General features: G+C 33.5%; 1 long non-coding RNA gene across 2 annotated transcripts; it reads left to right on the top strand.

Annotated features, from left to right (window-relative positions):
• Positions 1 to 4,189: 4,189 nt before the first annotated feature.
• On the top strand, positions 4,190 to 19,220 carry LOC127525080 (uncharacterized). Of its 2 annotated transcripts, XR_007933247.1 has the most exons (8): positions 4,190 to 4,849; positions 4,966 to 5,099; positions 6,561 to 6,652; positions 9,210 to 9,290; positions 11,065 to 11,407; positions 11,955 to 12,007; positions 13,593 to 13,691; positions 18,882 to 19,220. It is a non-coding gene; the product is annotated as an uncharacterized LOC127525080 (long non-coding RNA). The 2 variants fall into 2 exon arrangements; XR_007933246.1 differs by lacking the exon at positions 13,593 to 13,691.
• Positions 19,221 to 20,014: the final 794 nt, after the last annotated feature.

The following is a 20,014-nucleotide window of genomic DNA, read 5'->3' as shown; positions in this document are numbered from 1 at the left end:
GTTTGTTCAGCTCTGGTTTTTAAAACATGCATTAAGATGGTCAGTACAAGCTCTAAATGTGAGGTAAAAAAGTACAGAAACCATGACTGGCTGATCAGGACTCGTCTTTTATCAACCTGAAAGGGTTTATTTTGTGACAGAGACTGTCTAAATGTGAATTATCCTTGGCTGTACTTGCCAAATCAATCAATATTGATTTGAGTTGAAATAATTTTATTATGTGAGAAGAAAGAGCGTAAAATGATACGAGACATCAACGGTCATTTATATAGTTTAGTGTCATACAAAAAATATTAGATCTAGGAAAAATAACATTTTGCATTAATTTGGGGGCTCAGTGTGTAAATGTATTGATGATTGTAAGTTTTAATATCAGGTATGATTGATCACACCACAATAAAAAAATCAAATAATGATGCTGCAGTCTCTGCACATGGGTGCACAGTAGTGTTGTTTTAGTATTAAATTAGTATTTTTAATTAACTTTTATTTTTATATTTTAAGTTTTCAGTTTAATTTTATGTGCTTTTCTCATGCTTATTAGCTTTTGGTTGTTAAAAAATATTTCTGAATGGTTTTGTTTATTTATTTTATTTTATTTTTTTTTTTCAGTTTTAGTTTTAATTTTATTATTATGAGTTAATAATTTTAGTACTTCAACTTAAACATTTTAGTTAGCTGCCAAAGCAACATTTTAATTTTCTTTCATCTAATATTATTAAAATTATATATACATATATATTTATTTATTTATATTTTTCAGCTTTATTTCAATTAACACAAATGTTTATATATATATATATATATATATATATATATATAGTTTTAGTTGACAGCACTGGTGTACAGCAAAACCCCTGTATGTATATATATTGTGATCAGAATTTTTGTTGCCCAAAAGTAAAAGGTACTGATAATTTTCACCCACTTAACTGTTCTGATCTTGAATCTCTAGAATCATCTAGTGTACTACTAGTGCAACAATTTCAGCAGCACTTTGCATTTCATTTTTGCATGCAATATGCACCTGACGGTCAGTGACACAATCTGTGGTCAGAATGTGAGTCTGAAACTAGAATTGTCCTGACAGGCAGCAGTTAAACTGAAGATTCAGACTGTGGATTACCAGTATTGGAGAGGTCAGGATATTGGAGTAAGAAAATAGCGTCCGCTCGTTATCTTCGCCATCTATTTCCCCTTCTCCTCTAACATCCTATCGCTGATTTCAATCTCCACTTCCTTCTAGCTCATCATTTTCCACATTTTCCTGATTTTTGAAACCTGCTGTTTAGCATGTGTGTGCCTGTGCAGCAGTTCAGTGTGTGTCTGTTTCTGTGTGATTTGGATTATAAAAGGTGCTCTGGGTTGAGTGTGAGAGTTATGCGGTGATGCTGAACTCACTAATGACTTGAGACGCGGACAAATCCTGCGGTTCAGAACATGTGGCCTTCTGAACTCTTCACGTCACATCAAACCTCATCTGAATGCGCTGCTAACATCAGCGCGGCTTCTTCATTGATATTTCTACCCGCAGATATTCATGAATAATCGTGATTGTGAAGTGAATGTTAAGAGCGCAGCCTTAACATTACAGAGAGACCAAGCGATTCCAAACACGTGCTTTAATATGTTCTCTTAAGCTCTAAAGGCTTTGAAGGTTCATCTTGAACGGAATTTCACATGCTTTTTTCATGTTTATTTGTTTTTGGTTCTTAAAAATATTTTTAAATGGTTTTAATTTATTTTTTATTTAAGTTTTAGTTTCAGTTCAGTTCATAATTTTACTGTGTTCATGCCATGATCGCCCTTCTATGTATGGAAGCTGGTTTCCGCCACGGAATAAAAAAAATTAAAAGATAATTGCCAGTTTATATCTCACAAAATTTAGCCTTTTTTTCCTCGCAATTCTGACTTTTTTCTTGTAATTCTGACTTTTCTCACAATTGCAAGTTCATATGTCGCAATTCTGACTTTTTGTCGCAATTGCGAGTTTATTTTTCAGTTTTTTCTTGCAATTCTGACTTTTTCTTGGAATTCTGAATTTTTCTCACAATTGTGAGTTTGTATCTCGCAATTCTGACTTTTTTCTCTCAATTCTGACTTTTTTCTTGTAATTAAGAGTTAATATCTCATATTTCTGACTTTTTCTCGCAATTCTGACTTTTTTCTCACAATTCTGACTTTTTTCTTGCAATTCTGAATTTTTTCCTCGCAGTTCTGACTTTTCTCGCAATTATGAGTTATATTTCACAATTCTGACTTTTTTCCTCGCAATTCTGACTTTTCTCGCGATTACGAGTTTATATCTCACAATTCTGACTTTTTTTCTTGCAATTCTGACTTTTTTTTCTCCCACATTTTCAGGTTTATATCACAATTCTGACTTTATAACACACAGTTGTGACTTTATATTTTTTGTTATCTCAGATAGGTCACAAGTACCTTTTTTTAATTCAGTGGCGGAAACAAGCTTCCATATCTATGCGTTCTATGGCAACACTATTAACGCCTAAATGAATCTACAGCGGGTCAGGTGGTACAAGTAGGAGCTTTCAGAACATTCCTAGCTTACAAGTTGTAATTACGACCTCTATGAAGACGTGAATGCTTTTTACAAGCTGAAATCTCGTAATCACGGTAATTATGACATGGTGTAAACGCACCTTTTTAGTACTTCAACTTACACTTATTTCAGTTAGTTGCCAAATGATAAATTATGAATAACTGTGATTGTGAAGTGTTAAAAAACTCAGATTAGAGAGAATCATATTCCTATTCAGAGAGACGAAGCGATTCTAAACACTCACTGATCCCTAAAACACTGTCAATTCTGAACTTTAATACGTTCTCTTGAGCTTTACAAGCTTTGAAGGTTTATCTTAAAAGTGTTGCTCTGTGTGTTTTCTGAAATGGAGTACAGTATCTCATCTTCAGGAATAAAAACAGCCCTAGTTTGTAATGTTGTGTGAGTAACTAACTAAAAGCAGTGATTCTACAGATTTATTCAGCTGTTTTCACAACACTATAGCATTTCAGATACAATCCACATGAACTGTGTATTCAGTGCCCTGTGTATTGACAACAGGGCACTGAATACTGTATCCCACAATGCAGTGTGTTTTCCTTGACCATTCATTTCCAGTGTGATGAATGATTCATTTTCATACACTGCCATAATTTAGTCAAACTGCTCAAAGTTGTGCAAAATAGCTGTTCTTATTTCCAAGATGTTAACTGAATGCCATATACACTACTTTCAAAAGTTTGGGGACAGTTAGATTTTTAAATATTTTTGGAAAGAAATTAATACTTTTATTCAGCAAGGCTTTATTAAGTTGATCAAAAATGACAGTAAAGACATTTATAATGTTACAAAAGATTTCTATTTTAAATAAATGCTCTTTTGAACATTTTTATTATTCAAAAAAATAAAATGTATTACTGTTTTCAACACTGATAACAATCATAAATGTTTCTTGAGCATCAAATCAGCATATAAGAATGATTTCTGAAAGATCATGTGACACTGAAGACTGGAGTAATGATGCTGAAAATTCAGCTTTTGATCATAGAAATAAATTACATTTTACAATATATGCACATAGGACACAACTATTTTAAAATCTAATGATATTTCACAATTTTTGCTGTACAATCTACAATAAATACAATCTTGATTAAGCAGAAGAGACTTCTTTCAAAAACATTAAAAAATCTTACCCACCCCAAACTGTAAGTAGTTTAATCAAATATGCACTGTGATTATGCTGTGTGACAACGTTGTACCTTACTATAGCTGAAACATTTATCACTGCATACTGCTTAGTATTTCACACTGTGCATTCAAAAATAGTATGAAATATAGCTGCAAGCAGCAAACACGGAAGCTAGCAGCAGACCAACAATGTCGTTATGGACTATGATAGCAACTGAGACAAAGACTGCATGTCAATTTTGAAGTCAATCAAACCAATGGTACTGTAGTTAGAGCCATGTTCAATTATACTGCCACCATGTGGCGCAGTCCCACCGCTTTTTTTGTGTGTGTGTCCTCAGAGTGCCTCCATACATAAGCGTCAAATTGGCCGATATGGGAAAATTGGTTGTCGACTTGGCATGACGCCCCGAATCTAATGAGACAACTTTTATGATTTTTGGACAAAGCGTTCAGAAGTTATAAGCAAAAATAGTCATTTTTCGTATCTCTGGACCAGTAGGTGGCACTGCGCCGAAACGCAGCACATAACCTCAGGTCATGCTTGTGACATGACATGGACCAAGTTTGGTCTGAATACGATAAAGCGTCAATTTTCACAAGCGCTACGCACGTTTTTCGAAAACAGTTTGACAAATCAACTTGAATTCCACAACATTTTGTCGGTATGATCTGAAGATGACCTGATTCAATTTTTGTAGCAACGTCCTAGGAGGAGTTTCTACAATGGCGGGAAAAGTTCTAATTCAAAATGGCGGGAAAAGTTTGTTTCTAGCCCTTACGGTTCAAAAGTTATTAGCATAAATGTAAGTGCAGGTTTGGACAGTTGGTGGCGCTAGAGTGATTGAGTTAGAGACTCCAAATTTGCTATGATGACAGTTCAGACTGGCCTCTATAAGTGTGCCAAATTGTATAACTTTCCCGCAGGCAGTTATGGGCTGCAATAGACTTCCAGTGCAGAAGAAGAACGGTAACGGTTATAATAGGTGCCTACACACCTTCAGTGCTTAAATATACAGTGTATATATACAGTATAGTATTACTATTCTATTCTGTTTGATCCTGTTTTGCTGTGTTTGAGTCTGCAGCTGTCACAGAGACTCTCAGGACATCTGTTTGAGTGATATCTGTCAGGTAATAGTGACATTTTCTTGCATGTTGAAAATATCACTTACAGCACCAGATAAGCAGCTTGGAAAGCTCCAGTTTGAAGTTAAGTCTCTGTCTCTTTCTTTCTTTATTTCTCCCAGCTCTTGTGCATGTTTGTGGTTTCAGCAGTGACCTCGTGACCCCTGGCGTGACCTGTCTGCTCCACTGTGTGTTTCCACGATCACTCACCTGGAAGTGAGAGCAGCCGTCGGCAGCACAGAGGGACGATGCCCAGGTCAAACACTCTGCTTTTACAGGCTAATTGACACAAACACGCTCTTTCGGACAGGACCAGTTCTCACTGCGGATGTTTTCTAGACACTCTTTGTGAGTGTCTGAATCGAACAGCTCTGCAAAATGTACGCAGTAAGAGCAGCTTTATTGCACCTTTTTTTATTTTTATTAAACCATGTAAAATAGTAGTTGCTGGCAGTTGCTGGCATCCCGTCTAACATAAAAAGATGATTATATAATATTTTTTTATATTTTTATTTCTTATGCATCTGTTATGATTTTTTTATAATTATTTTTAAATAGTTTTATATGGATGCACTTTGATTTGCCACTGTGAATAAGTGTGATAAGTTTATAAATAAACTTGCCTAATCTTGCCTAATAGTAATATATTATATGTAATCAGAGTCAATTTTATGACATACTTGGTGAGTTTTGCCTAGAATAAAACAAAAACGACTGACAGAAACAAGTTATGATGAATTTAAATTTTTGTACACTAGTTCAAAAGTTTGGGAATGGTGTTTTGATGTTTTTGAAAGAAGTCTCTTCTGCTCACCAAGGCTGCATTTATTTGATATAAAATACACAAAAAATTGTGAAATATTATTAGAATTTAAAACAGCTGTTTTCTATGTAAATATGTAGTAAGATGTAATTTATTCCTGTGATCAAAGCTGAATTTTCAGCATCATTACTCCAGTCTTCAGTGTCACATGATCCTTCAGAAATCATTCTAATATGCTGATTTGCTGCTCAAGAAACATTTATGATTATTATCAATGCTGAAAACAGTTCATATTTTTGTGGAAATTGATACATTTTATTTTTCAGGATTCTTTGATGAACAGAAAGTTCAAATGAACAACATTTATTTGAAATAGAATATTTTGTAAATATAAATAATAAATGTCACTTTTGATCAATTTAATGCATATTGCAGAATATAAGTATTAATTTCTTTCCAAAAGACCCCAAACCTTTGAACGGCAGGGTATATATAAATCTTATGCACAAAAACAACAGCAATCTCAGTCCCATCCTCATCAGTACATGAAGTCTCAGACATCCTGTCAATCATTATTTTAGAAAGCAAATCGTGTCTGAATAGTCTTTAAAGATGTTCACAAGCACACACTCCTCCTCCTCACACCTTTGAGGAAGATGCACAGACACTCTTCTATTATTATTTTTCATTTTGTGTGTTTTATTAAGAGCTGTTGTAACATTAATGTTTTAATGAGGACCTCTCGCTGACCTGTTCACATTAATGCTGTTCATTACAAAGATCAGAGATATTTAGTCCGCTTTCCTCAGCTTTCTATCGTATTCTCCTTCAGTCTTCGGGAGCTTTAAAATTCTTACAAGCAAATTTATGCTGTGAACACTGAGCTCGACATAGTAAGGGCTTTTCATTGGTTTGCATTAATTATTAACATGTTTGTTGATTTATTTTTTATAGCTCGCAGCAGAGGACTGACTTTTGATGTGATCCGCGGAGCCAGAGCTTGGGTTCAGGGAAACATTTGTCTGCAATCGTTTCCAGATCTGAAAGTAAGAGCTAACTTTTAATGAACTGATTTGGCGCTCAAAACAGGCCGGGCGTTCAGATTTGATCCTGTGAAACACACAAATGCCAAACAACTGGAGCTTTTCCAACGTGATTCACATGATATCCTTGTTTATTCGAATGCTTTTAGAAAATGTTTGATAAATAGTTATATTCCCATAGTGTACCTTAAACATTTAAGGACCAAAATGATTCAATTATTCTTCATCTCACACCAAGCAAGTCTGTGGGGAAAAAAATGCAAAGAAGTGCGATAAAGAATAAACGCATCATTTCAGTCCTTAAAAATCACTAAGAATGTTTTTTGTTTTATTATAGTTTTATTAAAGCAATAAGCCCCAAGAAGCCGTGGCTTACAGTGAGTTTATAACAGCTAAGGAGCGTTGTTAGGCACGATGTGGAGCTGTTATAAATTCACTGTAAACCACGGCTTCACGGGGCTTATTGCTTTTATAAAACGGTTACCACACAATACAAAAATTAAAGCCAAAAAATATGTATCAGTGCAACTTTCATTAAGTAAAATGATTAAAAGCCTTCCTTCCGCTGGAAAAAATAGTCCCTGACCGTGAACAGCAACAGAAGTGAACATTTATTACGCCTCTAGATGGCGGCAAAGATTGTCTTCATAAAGCGAGTCACTCAGTTGAAAAGACTTTTATATTGAAAAAGTTGTGAACACAGAACAAGTCGGAAATGACAAATGCTTTGACTAGCGCTGTCAGTGTCAGCAGGGCACGGGAAAACCCATTAAATGTTAAAAGGCCAATAGCTACTCAAAACCATCCCAAAACTAGCCCAATGGCGTTTCAGGGGGAGTCCCCCGGTAAAAATCGCGTTCCAGGGTGTAAAATCTATTTATAATAATATTTTGATTTAGCAATAAATATTATAGCTATATATTAGCTATAAATATTTTTATTTTTCATGTTAATTTTAGTTACATTTTTGTAGGGATGCACCGATACCATTTTTTAAGGACCAAGTACGAGTACCAATATTTTTTTTCTGGTACTCAACGATACCGATGCCTATACATTTATTAATTTCTCTCTTTTTTTTTTTTTTTTGGTGATGTTGCAGTTTTCCAAGCACAGTGATACTAATTAATGTAGGACAGCTTCTTTATTATTACTCTAATGAAAAAAAGTAATACATATGTGCTTGTCACAAACTTAAAGAACAAAAATTTCACCTTCAAAGGGCATAATTACCAATATATATATAATTGTTGTTATATAAAAAGAAATTTTCAAACAAATTACAAACAATACAACAAATACTATAGAGATACAAATTAAATAAACTTACAGTAGGTTTATATACCATGTATACATTTATTTTTATTTTTTTATCTTTTGTTGTTTTATTAACATTAATGACAAATATTTAATTAGGCTACGGTCCCTTTAAGACCGAATCCATAGATACTGACACATATTCTGTTTTCACCCAAACGTTAACGTCCACTTAAGCCATAACCGACTGTATTTACGTGAGATACTCCACACACGATGGACATTTTGACAACTATGTGTGCATTTGACCATTCAGGCGCAAGGAGAAGGCTGACATTGTTTATGCTGCTGCCGCCGGTGTCTCTGTGCACGGAAAATTCTGTCAGTTATGTCACGTGAGGTATCGGGGGTATTTTTACGAGTACAAGTAGTCTACATGAGCTTGGTATCGGGCCGATACCGATAGTGGTATCGGTGCATCCCTACATTTTTTTTTTTTAATATTGATATTTATTTTAATTTTTGTTTTATTTTTAGATTTTTATTTATTTCCAGTTAATAATCTTAGTGCTTCAGCATTTCTAATTTTTGTTTATTTTAAGTTTTTCAACTAATATTTATATTTTATTTTATTTTAGCTTCATTTAAATGAACAGAAAAATGTTTCCGATTTAATTAACGATAATAACCCTGAAAGAAGTCTTGGTTTCTATCTTGTAACTCCTGTTTTCAAGGCACTGGATTAATAGAAGAACTAATCACTGATTTTGCCAGTTTCCGAGGTTAAAAGCATTAGTTTTGTTTGAGGCATTTATTTAGTACCAAAAGTACTTTGTTTTCTGAGAAAGTCTGATTGCGGTGTCAACACACATTGCTAAGTTGCACACAGAGTGACTCTGGTAAAATTATATGAACGTTTTCCCATGTCATGTCTATTATTGTGGTGTCAGTTTCAGTCGATGCCTGTAAACCCCATATAAAAAACGAAATGAACTGTTATCGGTCATTTTACATGTCAGATGTGAGATTCGGCTCTATTCAGGTGGTTCTTGGCCTGAATAAAAACTCAAACGTCTGACTAACGCTCTGACAGACTCGTGTACAGACTCTCTCGGGTAAACAAACTGAAGTCATGAATGATACATGTGAACATCATGAGTCCAGAAGAGCTTCAGTGTCCTGACAGACAGACCATCAGCTATAACTCTTCAGACTGTGTGGAGGTTTAATATAGGCTTAAGAGAATACAACACTCACCTGTGATGATCAAACCTGTTTGACAGTGTCTTTGTTTTGTTGTCAGGTAAAGATAATTAAACACCTTTCAAACCAGATGAATGTGCTATAGAACATCAGGGTTCAGCTCATATTCACTGCAGCCTATGTAAGGACCATTAAGATTTTATTTTGATGACACTGACTTAAGCATGTTTACACTTCTGAGTCTTGTTTGTGTAATGCAAAATATTTGATGGTAACAATGAAATTATTCATGTATTTATTTATCATGATATTATTTATTTATTTTTTGTTTTTTTTGTTCTGGCTTTAATTTATCCCGTATCTAATCATTGCATTATTGTATTTTTACTGGAATACAATACAAAAAAATTGCGTTACAGTAATGAGAATTTTTCTTGGAAATGTTCTTAATTGTCATCAAAATAATATCAAAATGCAAAAATAAAAATCTGATGATAATAATAAAATTATTAATTAATGTATTTATACATCATCATTGTATTATTGTATTTTTTTCGTGGATTAAAGTACAAAAAACTTATGATAACTTAATAAAATTATTAATGTATTTATACATCACGATGATATTTTTGTTGTGGCTTTAATGTATCCTATAATTAATCATTGCATTAATTGTATTTTACTGAAATAAAGTACAAAAAATACTGATTTAAAGTAATGAGAATTTTGCTTGGAAATGTCCTTAATTGCCATCAAAATAATATCAAATTGCAAAAAAAAAAAAAAAAAAAGAAATGATAACTTAATAAAATATGAATTAATGTATTATAATGTTTTTTTTTTCCAGACTTAAATTTATCCTATAATTAATCATTGCATTAATTGTATTTTATTGGAATAAAATACGAAAGAGCTGATGATAACTTAATTAAATTATTAATTAATGTATTTATACATCATGATAATATTTTTTTCTGACTTTAATTGATCCTGTAACTGTCGAATCATTGCATTATTGTATTTTTACTGGAATACATTAGAAAAAATACTGCATTAAAATAATGAGAATTTTCATGGAAATGTTATTAATTGTCATCAAAATAATGTCAAAATGCAAAAATAAAAATCTGATAATAAAATGATTCATGTATTTATCATCATAATATTTTTGTTGTGGCTTTAATTCATCCTATAAATAATCATTGCATTATTGTATTTTTACTGGATTAAAGTACAAAAAAACTTATGATAACTTAATAGAATTATTAACGTATTTATACATATTGATAATATTTTAGTTGTGGCTTTAATGTATCATATAATTAATCATTGCATTATTGTATTTTACTGGAATAAAGTACAAAAATAAATAGTGCTTTAAAGTAATGAGAATTGTGCATGGAAATGTCCTTAATTGCCAACAAAATAATATCAAAATGCAAAAAACAAAAAGAATTCTGATGATAACTTAATAAATTATTAATTAATGAATTTATACATTATGATAATGTTTTTTTCCAGACTGTAATTTATCCTATAATTAATCATTGCATTAATTGTATTTTACTGGAATAAAGTACGAAAGAACTGATGATAAATTAATGAAATTATTAATTAATGTATTTATACATCATGATAATATATATATATATGTATATATATATATATATATATATATATATATATATATTTTTTTTTTTTTTTTTTTTTTTTTTTTGTTATGACTTTAATTTATCCTATAATTAATCATTTCATTGTTATATTAAAAAAATACTGCATTACAATAATGAGAATTTTGCATGGAAATGTCTTTAATTGTCATCAAAATAATGCAAAGAAAAAAATTCCAGCTTCATTTTCTTTATGAAACTATGATTTCTTGCTACTTTTGATTGTTTAATGATACATGGACAAGATTTTATGACATTCACTCTGAAAATATGTTCTTTCTTCAGATGATCAACGCTTGTGGAGGTCAGAGAAAAGGTGTAAGAAAATAGGACACTCATCAGTATCCGGCCGTTATCTTTCCATCTCTGTCTCTCCATCTCTGTTTCTCTCTATCTTTATAATCTCTCTCCTCATCTCATCCCTCGTTCCCAGTGTAACCGTATTCTCTGTCTCTGCCGTCGGCTGCTTTTCACTCTCAGTAATTGAGCTGATGATTATGATGATGATATCTGATGCGTATCTCGATTTCGGGATGCTAAATCCATCCTGTCAGTTCATTTAGGATTCACCGAGCTCACTGTTTCCGATGCTGTCAAGGAGAGAAGCACGAATAACTCCGGTTTGCAGGTATGTAAATGTGACGCTCCAGGCGCTCGCTTTTGCACATGCGTGAATTCACGACCATTTGTTTTGATTCTGTTAACTCTACACGCAATCATAATGGATTATGTTTGCATGCACGCTTGTTTAATAGCTGTTACCTTTTGTGTTTTGAGCCTGTGCAGACATTCATCACCACTTTGATTCATTTGATGATGCTTTCATTTAGAGGGCTCAGTTTAACACACAAAATTTTACTCCTAAAATGCACAAAAGAAGTACACAGATTCTGGGTCTGTCTATTAGTATGAACCTCCTTCAGTCATGCATTTAGTCAGCAGTACATTCATATGCTGTTATTGTCTGCAATGGCAGAACTACAGTACTGCGTCTGCATAAATAATTCAGTGCACAACAATACAGTTCATATACAACCTCCTAACTAAAAGGCATGAAGTTGATTTCACAAGTGTTTTAACCCAGTATGCATTGACACGCAGTGACCTCCAATAGTACTTGGACACTGCAAGGCACTTTTTCGGGATGCTAAATCCATTCTGTCATTGTCATTTAGGATTCACAGAGCTCATTATATCCATGCTGTCGAAGAGAAAAGCACATTTGCAGGTATGTAAACTCATCTTCACTGGATTCATTACATTAACCAGAAGCACAAAGAGACACAAAGCTTTTTGCCTTCATTTTCAACACTAGATCTGTTGTATTTTCAGGAAACGTTCTCAGAGCGTTCATCTAATGTTTTTTTAAATGTTACTACTTTTGAGGAAATTCAAAAGTAACGTTCTCATAGTGTTTGAAGAATGATAAAATAGAATGTTCCCTTAACGTTTGCATAAAAACGATTTTAGAACATTTAACCCTCTGGTCCTCTTCGTTTAGGGGTCACACATGGCTTCTTCACAGTCAAAAGTGAGCGAAGCCTTAAAATGTGACTCTCCCCCCTCCCCCCCCCAGCAAAACCAATGTAATATATTTTTGTTTAATAATATTTTTTTATTATTATTTAGAATTTTGGGGGTATTTTATGATACTATGCAATATGTATACAATTTTTATTAACTATTGTTCCCCATTAAAAATATATAAAAAAAAATTCTAATATTATTTTTAAATATTTATTTTAATTAAAGCAATATTCCATGTTAAAATAGGCATTTAAAATCTCATTTTTTGAAGATAGATTAGTGCCATCTGGTGGGAGTAAAAAAATAAAAACTTTTGTTGTAACCAATAGATGTAGTTCTATATAAAGTGGCTTATAAATTATCTAGTGTTCTTAGACATAAATACTTATTAAATATTAAATACTTGGATTTATACGTAGACATTCTCAAAGACTACTTTTTGTCAAGGTTTTGTCATTTTTTTAAATGTTGATTTGAAGTGTCAGTTTTTGCATTAATTTCACTGCAGTCAAACATGAATACAGAGGAGGACATTTTGATACACATAACATCAAAATTCAATAAAAATGTAACAAAAATGAACAGGTATGTTTGATCACAGCTTAATAAATCTGGGTATGATCTGATTTTAACCTCTTATTTGAGTCTTTTAGCTTAATTTTACCATATTGTTACAGCCACACCAGTTCATTTGTGTGTATAATAGTGTATTGTGTGTGTGTGTGTGTGTGTGTGTGTGTGTGTGTGTGTGTGTGTCTGTTTTGTACTTTTGATGTTTTGGAGTGTAACCTCTTCCTTGCTGTTCGTTTTTTACTGCTTTGTGGCTGAATTATTGATTTTATTTCACACATTTCCAAAATCTTGCTCTGTGCTAGTTCATACATATATGTCCATGATTTTTTTGCGTGTTCACATAGGTAATGCGAGTTTCATCCCATTCCGATGAAGCAAAAAAATAAAAAAAATTCAAAATGTAAAAGTTTTCGGTCATTTTTGACCAAAGAGGCCCAGAGGGTTTTAAAGAAAACCTTCAGAGAACATTCAGAAATAATGTTAGCAAAATGTTCTTAGAACATATATTTGTTAGCTGGGTCAAACCTCACAACTTTCGTCAGATGTGTTTGTGCATCTTTACCGACTGTATGTATGATGCGGCTGCAGCAGTAAATCAATGAATGATTGCACACATATCTGAAGACACATAAAAGGGAAGACAAAACTGTAAGCAAATAAAAGCATGCTGCACTAAATCAATGCCATTCTCAGTTTGCCTCTCATTTCTTTAGGATGCATGTGTCGTTCCACATAAGACGAGGCACTCGTGCACTCTTCAGAAGCATTGTTTTCCTCCACTCTTTCTCTCTGGATGTACAGAAACACAATAAGTGAGTTAATGAATGTCTCTGTGCCGTCTGCTGCTCTCTCAGACAGAGTGATAAAGTAGAGGATGCTTCCATTCATTCACTATCTGCCTTGCCGCTTCGTTACCTTGTTAAAAAGTCAATTAAAAGGAAACAAAGAAGGGAGGGTGAATATTGTTTCCTGTGCCGTTTTTGCTTTGCAGAACGAAGCAGTGGCCTTCAGCCGCATATTATGAATCGATGTTAGAAATCTCAGTCATGAGCATCTGAAAGAAGACACATAATTCATCACAGATGCATTGAATCCGTGCATGCATCTGAGTTTATGTGTGCGAGACGGTTGGATGCATCAGATGTTTAACAGGCTGAAATGATGCATTTATGTTGACGTGTTAATGAAGCGTGCGTTCATAAACATACAGCTGTGTTGATCAAACCTGTTTGACAGTGTCCAGTAAAGATATCTAAACGCCTTTAAAACGAGATGAATGTGCTGTAAGATATCAGGGTGAAGCCCATTTTTTGGGTTGTGACAATTAAGCACATTTAATCATCTAAGCTTTATTTGTGTAATGCAAAAAAATATTTGATGATAACTTAATGAAATTAAAGAATTCTGGCTTTATTTATCCTATATCTAATCATTGCATTATTGTATTTTACTGGAATGCATTACAAAAAAATACTGCATTAAAGTAATGACAATTTTGCATGTAAATATTCTCAGTTGTCATTAAAATAATGTCAAAATTAAAAGGTAAAAAGTATGCTTCATTTTCTATAATTTCTTGCTACTTTCTTTTGAGATTGTGGTGATAAATGGACATTTCTTGTGAGATTCACTCATTAAGGCTAATGTTTTTTCTTCTAGGATATGCACATTTTTTACTCTCAATCATAAAAGTCACAGAATTTATCTTTTGCAATTTTGCTTATGCAAATTTAACTTGTTTTAAGGCTGTTTTGATGTTTTTTTCCTGGAAAAGCGGATAAAGATGGTGATGTAGCAGAGAGTTGCGTTGTGATCTCTGAGCTGCAGTGCTGCATGTGCAGTGAAGGAAGGAATGAAGGTGTTTGATGTTCCTCTGATCACTATGGCAACACCTGCTCGGGCTGGAGCTGGGAAAGAGATATGAAGAGCTGGGATGTGTTCCAAATCGAATACTAGCGCACTGCTTACTATTTTTTAAAACGTACACTGTAAAAATTATTTTGTAGTTATAAGTGAAAAAAAAAAAAACTTGTGTGCATCAGAATGGGGAAGAAAGGTATTAAAAATATCCTGGTTCTTACAAGCTTTATAATGGTAGTGAACGGGGGACGTGTTTTGAAGCCCCAAAAAAGTGCAACTGCGTGATGATATCATGACAATATGGACCAAAATCTTTGAGGAAAGTTTCCAGCGCCTTGTTCAATCTATGCCATGAAGAATTAAGGCAGTTCTAAAGGCAAAAGGCTCTGTGTGTGTGTGTGTGTATACAGTATATATTAAATACAGTATATATAAATTTGATATCTACTGCAATGATATTCAGATATTTTTAAGTGTGATTTAAGTGTCCAGATAGTTTTTAGGGTCATTGAACCAAAAATATCGAAGCATACTATATAAATATCAAGCAGAGCAGCTCCCAGTTCATCTGTTAAAAATAACCTGAAAGTTTGAGCATCATGCTGGAGCAGCTTTCAAAAGACTGAAGAGATGAAATGACTCCTGGGAAATGTGGTTTCAAAGTTGTGAATAAAACAAATATTATTAGAGTATGTTTTACATTTCAGTCTTTCTGTTTCAAAATTCCACGTTTAATTCGATGGGCCTTATCATAACACCCGGCGCAATGCGACACCAGGCACGATGCAAGTGTTTTTTGCTAGTTTCAGCCCAACACAGTTATCATTTTCACGTCCAGCGCCCACGTTGTTTAAATAGCAAATGCACTCACACCCATCTGTTCGCCCATGAGCGTGCTGGTCTGAAAACAAGGGGTGTTCAGGTGCATTGTTGGCGTGTTGCTATTTTGAGGCAGTTGAAAACAACTGCGCCATTGACCAACAAAAACCTGCTCTAAAGTCTACAAAAATCATAATGGATAGTCATTGCATGTATCAGAATTACCTATTTGTAGTAATGACGAATGAAATTGGCTAATTATTTGACCAATCGTGGCAATACACACATGTATTTAAACTGACTCATCAGGTTGAAGGTGTCTATATTACGCCCAAAACACACCCCTGACTCATTAAGAGACTAGGTACAACACTTTTGGACCGTGAGCCTGGCGCACAGACCGTTTTTTTTTTTCATCGTCAAACTAGTAAAAGTGGATTTGGATCATTGATATAGGGCTCCGATGTGTTATTGCCACTTTTTTCAGTGTAGTAAGTAAAGTAGTATGCAACAGTAAATGTCATTATGGTCACTTGACCTTATTATCAGTGAGCTGATAGCAGTTATCTTGATTAAAACACATGTTGAGGCAAAATGTTTAAATTTGGGCTGATATCACATATGTTTTTCTTTCATTGCATTGTGGGATACAGTATGTGCAGTGTGCAATGTAAAACTACTGACTATTAACCCATCTTTTCATGCATAGAGACAATTTGCACAATATACATGCTCATAATATTAGTGTACTACTTTGCATCAAAGCAGTGATGAAGCAGCCAGCAGGCGGCGCCCCATATCCAGCTGACAGACGGTGTGACCTCAGTGTCTGCCGGTCAGAGAACACTCGCCTCGGTTAACCATTATTCAAATGAAACAAAACAACAAAAGAGACGCTGTCTACATTCATCCGTCCTTTTGTCACGAGTAGTTCAGGAGAGAAATGCCAGAGCAGACGCGTCTTTTAGCCAGCGTTACAGTAAACGTCCTCTGAGTCACGATTCACATGCCAGGACAGATGACAGAGATGATCAGTGTGTTTTCATGCCTCCTTCAGCTGTCATCTCCACTCAGTGTTTTAAACAGGGTCTGATGGACGCCGTCCCCCCCGTGACCGCCCTGTGCTGTGATTGACAGCTCATTACCTTCAGCCAAACACAAACAATAACCTTGAATGAAGAGTGACCTTCAGAAATCTGAATGCTTCACTGGTACCTGTTCGGTCTGTGTGTGTGTGTCAAAGCTACTGTAGTCATGCTTTATATGCCTGAACATTTCTGCATTAATTTTTTTTTTTTTTTTTTGTTCGACAATGCCTCTTTCATACGGGAGCATTTCTGTGCAGGTCATTCTGACCCAGGAATCATTTCATCACTTAGGTCTTTTAAAAGCTGCTCCAGCATAATGCTCAAATTTTCATGCTATTTTTAGCAGGTTTTAATTGGGAGCTGCTTTACTTGATGCTTTGATATTTTTGATAATACAGCCCTAAAAAGTAAACACTTAAATCACACTTAAAAATATCTGAATGTCATTGCATTAGATGTTAAACTGTCTATCTGTCTGAAACTTCTCTATAACCTTCGAACTACAACCTTAAAGGGTTAGTTCACCCAAAAATGAAATTTCTGCCATTAATTACTCACCCTCACGTCATTCCAAACCCATAAGACCTACCTTCGTTCATGTTCGGAACACAAATTAAGATATTTTTTACGTTTTTTTACGTAAGATATTTGATATGTTTAGCACTTCCATATGTTGTGCTGGTCACATGAACAGCCTCGGCCAATACTGAGCTGCCATTCTGACGTGGAACCTGGAAGCACTAAAAGTAAGCAGTGTGAGACTGCAGATGAAATTCTTGGATTTCATCAAAAATATCTTAATTTGTGTTCTGAAGATGAACGAAGGTCTTACAGGTTTGGAACGACATGAGGGTGAGTAATTAATGACAGAAATTTCATTTTTGGGTGAACTAACCCTTTAAAACAGACAAGGCTTCATCAAGGTAACAATTTTATCTTGATGAACTGCACAGAGATTTAAAAGAAGGATGTTTTGAAAGTGTATACACACACACACACACACACACTACTAGCCAAAAGTTTCAAATAATTCAAAAAATTCAAAAAATTCAGCTTTGATCATAGGAATATTTTAAATTTTAATAATATTTCAAAATATTACTGTTTTCAATGTTTTTGAAAACATTCAAAAAAATCTTAATTATTCCAAACTTTTGACCAGGAGAGTGTGTATATGTATACAGTCTCTTTTGCTCACCAAGGCTGCATTTATGTGATCAAAAATACAGTTAATATTTTGAAATATTATTTAAACATTTTTGAAACAAAAAAAAAGATATTTTATTCATATGTCATACTGTAGTGGACACCAGGACTCAGAACATAACAGAATGATTTGATATACTATTTTACTTTATGCAATATGTGTGTAAAATGGCCATAGGCGTGTTTTCTCATCCTACACAGTGCATTGATACATTGTAAATTTGCATATTAATGTGTTCTTGGAGCAACATGTAATGAAAAAAGAAGTCTAATAATGGGAGTAATAATTGGCAACATTTTCATATGAATATCTAATATATTTTATAGGAATATTGATATATCATTTCTTTCCCTTTTCACTTGTGTCTCCCAAAATGCCTGCTTTACATTCTTTAAGTCCTGGTGTCTACAGTGGACGTTTGAAATCGATGTCCTGTTTCATAACAGAAAATCATATTCTGATTTGAAACACCATAGCAATTTCCTGAGATGTTGATTTATGACAAACAATTTGAAAATTAGTCAGATTTAAATGATAGTTACAAAATATTCTTATTTCATCTCATTTTTATCAACATCAAGATTTGAGGTTGAAACATATATGAATGTACATGTATTAGTTTTGAAGTTTTAACCATTTTAATCACCATTTTCACCTTCAGTAGTTCATAGTAAATGGTCCTTAGACAAAGTACAAATTATTCCATGTAGCCTATAAAGCTGTCAACTTCCCCAAACTTTTTCACGTCAACTCCCCACATTCCCCAGAGCTGTGATTCATGATCAGTGTAACTTCTGTTCATTAGGGTTGTGTGGGGTTTCATACGAGAGACATCACAAGCATCCGGTCAAGCGTCTCTGCAATCACAGACACGGCTGACCTCTCTGACCTCTCGTCCATCATCCATCTCTCCGTCCCGTTCCAGCCACCTGACCTTCTCCTCACACACTTCAGTGCAGCGGATCTCGCTTCTCACCTCCCTTCACACAAACACTCATTCTTTCATTCTCGTTCTCTCTCTCCCACAGGATTTCCCAGAGCTGAAAGAGACACTTTGATTAAGCTGCTATCAGCGAGCCGGTCTGTGGCGTGGGAGTCGCTCTGACCCTGAAGCCAGCGAGAATCAGCCTGAGAGACGCTCACCTGCTCCGGTGTGACGTCTCTACCTTATCGGCCTGTTCGCTTGCACAGATAGGACTTTAATTAACATCTGCAGTGCACTGTTGGCTTTTTCATAAATCAGCTGACAATTGTAAAAGGGTCAAAAGTTGAATTTGAATGGAAAAGAGAGTCATTCCTGTTATGCAAAACTGATTGAACTTTCACTTTAACAATGGTTTGTTGTAATTTAAAGTATATATAGTATATTTAAAGTATCTGTGTGTGTAAATATATATATATATATATATATATATATATATATATATATATATGTGTATATATATGTGTATATATATGTGTGTGTATATATGTGTGTGTATATATATGTGTGTATATATATATATAATGTATGTATATATGTATGTATGTATATATATATATATATATATATATTAGTTTTAATAATAGTTTATATATTTATATTTTAAATTAGCTTTTATTTTTATACTTTCAGTTTTCAACTTAATTTTAGTTCGTTTTAGTCATGTTTAATTCTATTTACCTTTATTTTTATTACAGTTTTATTTTTTAGTCATTTTAATATTAAAAATAACTTATTTTATTTCAGTTTGTTGCCAAGGCATATTTCAATTCTTTCAATTCTTTTTTTTTAAGTTAATTATTTGTAATTTTAACGATTTTTTTTTTTAGTTTAAGTTTTTCATCTAATATTTATTTTTTCTGCTTTATTTCAATTTATGAAAGCGATTTTTAATAGTTTTAGTTAATAATGGGTACGCTGGTTTAGACACTTCAAATTTATTCATTATATCTTGAATATTCACACATTGACAAAGATAAATTACAAATATGAATTACATTAACAAAGATTAATAAATACTGTAACAAATGTATTGCTCATAGTTAATTAATGTTACTTAATGCATTAAGTAATATTAACTAATGGGTCCTTTTTGGAAAGTGTTACCATAGTATTTGTTAATATTTTTATATTTATATGTTAATATTTATATAACTTTCACTTCAATACTTCAAAACT

Source organism: Ctenopharyngodon idella, chromosome 13 (assembly GCF_019924925.1).
Source record: "Ctenopharyngodon idella isolate HZGC_01 chromosome 13, HZGC01, whole genome shotgun sequence".
In the NCBI taxonomy this organism is placed as follows: Eukaryota; Metazoa; Chordata; class Actinopteri; order Cypriniformes; family Xenocyprididae; genus Ctenopharyngodon; species Ctenopharyngodon idella.
Note: the sequence above shows the minus strand (reverse complement) of the source record. Positions and strands in the feature narration are given on the sequence as shown.